The sequence below is a fragment of the Heptranchias perlo genome, unplaced genomic scaffold (genome assembly GCF_035084215.1).
Source record: "Heptranchias perlo isolate sHepPer1 unplaced genomic scaffold, sHepPer1.hap1 HAP1_SCAFFOLD_97, whole genome shotgun sequence".
NCBI classification, from domain to species: Eukaryota; Metazoa; Chordata; class Chondrichthyes; order Hexanchiformes; family Hexanchidae; genus Heptranchias; species Heptranchias perlo.
Genome location: NW_027140014.1, coordinates 1,088,105 through 1,095,539, shown reverse-complemented (window position 1 = coordinate 1,095,539; position 7,435 = coordinate 1,088,105). Strand labels below are relative to the sequence as shown.

The 7,435-nt window shown below is 46.2% G+C and overlaps 1 non-coding gene across 1 annotated transcript; it reads right to left on the bottom strand.

The window, feature by feature from the left end:
- Window positions 1-6,115: 6,115 nt before the first annotated feature.
- trnac-gca (transfer RNA cysteine (anticodon GCA)) lies at window positions 6,116-6,187 on the bottom strand. Its single transcript has one exon. It is a non-coding gene; the product is annotated as a tRNA-Cys (tRNA).
- Window positions 6,188-7,435: the final 1,248 nt, after the last annotated feature.

Here is a 7,435-nt window from a genome sequence, read left to right as displayed (position 1 = left end):
ATTATTCTTACTCCATGTGTCCCATTTCTCTTGATTTTACTGCTCAATGTTCAAACCATCAGGCACATTGTGCAGGCCAATAGAGTGAGGAGGGGACTCCGTGGAAAAAATAACAGTGAGGATCACAATGATCCAGAGGTGATAAATCGAAGGAAGTCCATCGTTTTACTGCTGACCATATCTGCTAGTTTCATGATCTTATGGGCGGTAATGTTCGTCTTTTTCATATTTGTAAATTTTACGGACGCTCAAATTTCCGAAACAAGTTACAATGCCCCTTTCACTATCATGGAGCAGACCGGCTACATGCTTAGGTATTTGAGTTCATGCACAAACACGTTTATTTATGCAGTGTCCCAGAGTAAGTTCAGAGAGCAATTGAAGAATCTTATTACGAGTCCCGTGACACTCATTATAAATTTATACAAATTCGTTAAGTAACCGCACTGGACTAAAACATAATTCCATCCATCGGAACCTAGCAGAGGTTGTCCAGTTGACATGTACACGAAATCTCCAATGCAACCTGCCGTCTGGTCCTCATATCAGACATCATACTGTGTGAGATCAAAGATACTTGGGGTAATGTTAACTTGGCCGCTGATGATAGCCAGGCGGTCTCGGATTGGAACAAACACATGGCGACTTTTAGTACCGAAACAAAGCAATTATGCAAATTTAGCTGCTGCTTTTAACCGGTCGAAACCGGACACTGGTTTCCCGAACATATCCCTCAACCGCCTCCCTCGCCCTCCCGTCAGAAACACATATCTGCTGAAACTGCAAGCTTGTCTCTTCAACGTGTTAACCGTATGGATTATCCAATGGGTCCTCCTGCCTCATCTGCCATTTTGCTTCCAATTTGCTAACTTCCGACTTGCAAAGTGAAATTTAAATCGATTAATTTTTGTTTGAATGCACTTTTTTCTCACCTCCGTGGTTGTGGACAATGCAATTGTGTCGCTGCCTATCTGTCCTTTACCAAGGCAGAGAGAGCGCCTCTCTCATGTGTTCTGGAGACGTAAATTCGTCACACCTGGAATCATGTCTGTTGCTGGATTCCGACTGTCCACTTATCATGGGAGCAATGTCTGATGTTTGTTCATCCACCTGTCCAACTCAGGCTGGAATGTTGAGATAGATTTTGTCTCGACCACGAACCCTACAAGTGAATTCCACGGCCTCACGACTATTTGTTCAGGATTTGTTCAGGGAAGATCATGCCTTACAAATCTGATTGAATTCTTTGAGGAAGTGACAAGGAGGATTGATGAGGGTAGTGCAGTGGATGTTAATTACATGGATTTTTGTAACAAATTTGAGAAGGTCCCACATGGCAGACTGGTCAGAAAGGTAAAAGCCCATGGGTTACAGGGAAATGTGGCGAATTGGATACAAAATAGGCTCAATCACAGGAAACAAAGGGTAAAGTCGATGGGTGGGTCTGTGAATGGAAATTCGTTTCCAGTGGTGTGCCACAGGGCTCAGTGTTGGGCCCCTTGCTGTTTATGGTATATATTGATGATTTGACGTGAATGTAGGGGGCATGATTGGCAAATTTGCATACGACATAACAATTGGGAGTGCAGTTGAGAGTGAAGAGGATAGCTGAAGACTCCAAGAAGATATCAATGGGTTGGTGGAGTGGGTGGAAAAGTGGCGAATGGAGATCAACCCGGAGAAGAGTGTGTTCATGCACTTAGGGAGGGCAAACAATAAAAGGGAATGCCCATCAAACGGGGTTAAATTGAGAGGGGTCGAGGAAGTGAGAGAACTTTGAGTGCATATGCACAGGTCCCTGAAGGTGGCAGTAGAGGTAGATTAGGTTGTGAAGAAGGCAGACGGAACGCTGGCCATTATTCGCCGAGTCATCGAATTTTAAAACAGGGAAGTAATGATGGAACTGTATAAAACGCTGGTAAGGCCACACCTGGAGTATTGTGCGCAGTTCTGGTCACCACATTACAGGAAGGACATGATCGCTCTGGAGAGCGTGCAGAGAATATTTACAAGAATTTTGCCGGGGCATGAAAATTGCAGCATCGAGGACAGATTGGATCGGCTGGGGTTGTTTACCTTGCAGCAGTGGAGGCTGAGTGGAGACTTGATTGATGTGTACAAAGTTATGCAGGATCTAGATCGAGTGGAGAGGAAGTGCCTGTTTGCCCTAGCGGAGAGTTCAAGAACTCGAGGACATAGTTTGAAGCTGATTGGCGGAAGGATTCGAGGGAACATGATGAAAAACGTTTTTACCGAGACGGTGGTGGGTTCCCTTTTACCCGCTATGTACTGTACATGTACAGGAGCTGACACCGAGAATCACACGGGCAGTACAGTACAAGCCAGCAGGAGAGAATCGTTCATTTTACTCATTGTCTATTGAACCTGTATGGTGCTGGTAAGAACATAAGAAATAGAAGCAGGAGTCGGCCATTCGGTCCCTCGAGCCTGCTCTCCCATTCCATCAGCGGGCTCAACTCCACTTTTCCTCCCGATCATCATATCCTTTGATTCCCCGATAGTCCAAAAATCTATCGACCTCAGCTTTGAATACATTCAACGACTCAGTATCCACAGCCCTCTGCAGTCGAGAATTCCAAAGATTCACAACCCTCTGAGTGAAGAAATTCCTCCTCACCTCAGTCTTGAATGGCCGACCCCTTATCCTGAGACTATGCCGCCTAATTCTAGACCCTCCCGCCAGGGGAAACATCCTCTCAGCATTTACCCTGTCAAGACACCTCAGAATCTTTTATTTTTCAATGAGATCGCCTCTCATTCGCGAAAAAGTTTCGAAATTTGGGGGGTATAAGAGGAGGCAATATTGGGACTTTTCGCTCTCTTACTTCCTGCCTTCTCTCATCTTCGCTTGTCCTCACCTTCACAACAAGAACCGAGCACTCCGCCTGGGACGGAGAGGAGAAATCACAACGAGAAGCAGAGCCTCGCTCTTCAACTGTATGGACGAACCTCAAACTGAGACTTGAATACTGCGCGGCAGTACAGAACCAGGAGACTCGTTTTCTACAAGGGGAAGCAGTGATAAAGTCAAGCGACAATCAGGTTGAGCATTGTCCACGTCCACATCCTTAAGTCCACCGGTATTGTGTGATGGGGTGTTGTGTGTTCCCAACCAAGCCATAGGGGTTTGGTGGGAAGGTTCTGTGGGGTTGGATATAAGAACATAAGAACATACGAATTAGGAGCAGAAGTCGGCCAATTGGCCCCTCGAGCCTGCTCCGCCATTCAATAAGATCATGGCTGATCTGATCCGAACATTACATATAAATTCATGTCCAAATTCCTGCCCGTTCCCCGTAATCCCCAACTCCCTTTACTTCTAGTAAACTGTCTATTTCTGTTTTAAATTTATTTCATGATGTAGTTTCCACAACTTCCTGGGGCAGCAAATTCCACAGACCTAATACCCTATGAGTGAAGAAGTTTCCCCTCATTTCAGTTTTGAAAGAGCAGCCCCTTAGTCGAAGATTATGCCCCCTAGTTCTAGTTTCACCCATCCTTGAGAACATCCTTACCGCATCCACCCGATCAAGCCCCTTCACAATCTTATATGTTTCAATAAGATCGCCTCTCATTCTTGTGATCTCCAATAAGTCGAGTCACAATCTACTCAACCTCTCCTTCTTTGTCCACCCCCTCATCCCAGGGATTAGCCGAGTGAAAATTCTTTGTACTGCCTCGAGAGCAAATATGTCTTTTCTTAAGTATGGACACAAAAACTGTATGCAGTATTCCAGGTGCGTATACTTTACTCTGGTAGTGATGTAGTGTACTGTATTGTCTTACGCCACCGTTTTTTTATGTATTGAAGATGGCGGTGTGTGTTAACCTGAATAAACAATGTGCAGTTCAGTCTGAAAAACTTGTCCGTTCGTCAATTCTGTTCATTGTAATTCCCGTCATCCTGAACTGTGGAAGGGAGAGGTGATTTGAACCCACCCATCCACTTACATTCTGGCTCTCGTGCTGACGACTTGTGGTCCAGCGGCGCCTCCAGCAAACTATTCCATATCAGCTACAACACTGGTATCTAATTGAAAATGTGGAAAATTACCCAGGGATGTCCGTCCACAAAAAGCAGGACCAATCCAATCCGGCAAATTACCGCCCGATCAGTCTACTCTCAATTATCAGCAAACTGATGGAACGTGTCGTCGACAGTGCTATCAAGCGGCAAGTGATAGTCTTCAAGAGGCTACAGACAGGCTGGTGGCACGGGCGGACACTTGGCAGATGAAATTTAAGGCAGAAAATCGTGAAGTGATACATTTCGTTGGGAAGAACGAGGAGACGCAATATAAAATAGAGGGCTCAACTCTAAAAGGGGATACAGGAAGAGAGAGAACTGGGTGTATATGTGACTAATCGTTGAAGGTGGCAGGGCAGGTTGAGAAAGTGGTTAAAAAAGCATACGGGATCGCGGGCTTTATAAGTAGAGGCACAGAGTACAAATGCAAGGAAGTCATGTTGAACTTTAATCATAAACTTAGTTTGGCGATGACAGGAGTATTGTGTCCAGTTCTGGGCACCGCACTTCAGCAAATATGTGAAGACGTTAGAGAGGGTGCAGAAGAGATTTAATAGAATGATTCCAGGGATGAGGGAATTCAGTTACGTGGAGAGACTGAAGAAACTGGGGTTGTTCTCCTTGGAACAGAGACGGTTGAGAGGAGATTGGATAGATGTGTTCCAAATCATGAAGGGTCTATTCAGAGTAGATAGAGAGAAACTGTTCCCATTCGCGGAAGGGTCAAGAAGCAGAGGACACAGATTTAAAGTGCTTGGCAAAAGAACCAGAGGTGACATGAGGAAAAACTTTTTTAACGCAGCAAGTGGTTAGGATCTGGAATGCACTGCCCGAGGGGATGGTGGAGGCAGATTCAATCAAGGCCTTAAAAAGAGAACTGGATAAGTTTTTGAAAACAAGAAATTTGCATGGCTACAGCGAGAAGCGTCGGGCGGAAGGTGGGGGGAGCGGGGTTTGGGCTAACTGGACTGCTCTTGCATGGAGCCGACTTGGGCTGGATGGACCAAATGGGATTCTTCCTTGCTGTCAGCTTTCTATAATGCTTTGATTCTACAAGAGCAGGTCAGAGGCTGGGTATACTGCCGCGAATGGCTCATTTCCTGACCCCACAAAGACTTTCCACCATCTACAAGGCACAAGTCAGGAGTGTGACTGAATACTCTCCACTGGATGAGTGCAGCTCCAACAGCACTCAAGAGGCTCGACTCCATCCAGGACAAAACAGTCCGCTTGAATGGCACCCCATCCACTGCATTAAACATTTACTCCCTCCTGCACCGGCGCACCGTGTCTGCAGTGGGAACCAGCCAAGGATGCACTGCAGCAACTTGAAACGTAGAAACATAGAAATATCAAAAATAGGAGCAGAAGTCGGCCGTTCGGCCCTTCGAGCAAGCACTGCCATTCAATATGATCATGGCGGATCCTCTATCTCAATATCATATTCCCAGTCTCTCCCCATACCCCGCGGTGCCTTTTGTGTCCAGAAATCGACCTCGCTCCTTCTTAAATATATTCAGTGACTTGGCCTCCACAGCCTTCTGTGGTTGAGAATTCCACAGGTTCACCACCGTCTGAATGAAGAAATTTCTCCTCATCTAAGTCCTAAACGTCCTTTCCCGTATTCTGAGACTGTGACCCTTCCTTCTGGAACCTCCAGCCAAGGCAAACATCCTCCCTGCATCCAGCCTGTCGAGCCCAGTCACAATTTGACATGCCAAGGATTCTTTGAAAGCTCCTCCCAAAACCGCAACCTCTACCACCTAGAAGAACACGGGCAGCAGGCACTTCGGAACAACATAACCTGCACGCTCCCATACAAGTCACACACCATCCCGACTTGGAAATATATCGCTGTTCCTTCATGGTCGCTGGGTCAAAATCCTGGAACTCCCTACCAAACAGCACTGTGGGAGAACCTTCACTACACGGACTGAAGCGGTTCAAGAAAGCGCTCATCACCAACTTCAAATGAGCAATTAGGGATGGGCAATAAATGCTGGCCTTGCCAGTGATGCCGACATCCCAGGAATCAAGTAAATAAAAAGGTAAGAATTTAAAAACGAGAGGGGGCGTCTGGATTTAAACCAAAGATCTCTTGATCTGCAGTCAAGTGCTCTACCACTGAGTTACACCCCCACATCTGTTGAGCGTCATATTAAAAACAGTAAGTGGCAGTTATCATCATTGATAGGTCGAACGTGAATACAATGTTCATCAGTTAATCTGGGCGACAAAAACTCCGGTAATCAGCAATGTTTCATGAATGGCGTGAGTCACACTATTGTGCAGAGATGCGATGCACAACCTAACATGGAAAGGCTTGTCACTAAACTTCAGTGAACACATCCTTACCACAGGATGCGGAACTACAAGCAGCAGCCAAACGACACCTGAATTTCAACCAGAGTTTTCTCCAGCTGCAGCCAAATGCTCTCTCACTGTGCTCTGTCCCCAGCACTTTCGATCGTTGCAGTCAGAGTGAGAAAGTTAGGGCAACTAAAGCCAGAGCTCCCTGGATGACAAAAGAGACACTGAGTAAGAAGAAACGGATGAAAGGGACGTATGATAGATGTCAGGTTGATAACACAAGTGAGAACCAGGTAGAATATAGAAAGTTCAGAGTGTAAGTGAGAAAGGAAATAACGCAGTGACTCCAGAATGTTACCGTGACCCCAGAGTGATGGCAGAGAGCAGCCAGACATCCCAGAGTGCAGCCAGTCAGCCCAGAGTGAGCCCAGAGTGCAGCCGGGCATGTCAGAGTGATGCCAGAGCGGCGGCCTTTGTGTTTGGGCCACCACCACAAAAACCACCACCACAACAACAACTTGTATTTATAATATATATTATCTATATATTTATAATGTATTTATATATTTCTATGTGTTATGGCACGGGGACAGCATGGACAAAACGGCGCCAAGCGCTGAGTCCACCTTGGACAAAATGGCGGTGAGCGCGGCCACCATCTTGTACAAAATGGCGGCCAACGCGGCCACCATCTTGGAAAAATGGCGGCCAAAGCGGCCACCATCTTGGACAAAATAGCGGCCGGCGCAGCCACCATCTTGGACGTTTTACCCGGGCCAGATCTGTTCTCATCCCATTGAAATTGGCCCTCCGTCAATTGAGTATTTTTAATTTAGAGTGATCCATGTCAATTTCCATAGCTACTTTAAACCTGATGATACGATGGTCGCTGCTCACAAAATGCTCCCCCACTGACACTAGCTCCACTTGGCCCGTGATTTCCCTGCAAAATTTGCTCCTCTATCTCCTTCCCACTGGTTGGTGGCCTATAGAATACATCCAGTAGTGTAATGGCAACTCTTTTATTTCTTAATCAAATAAATTCACTCTTTGAGCCCTCCAGGACATCCTCTCACT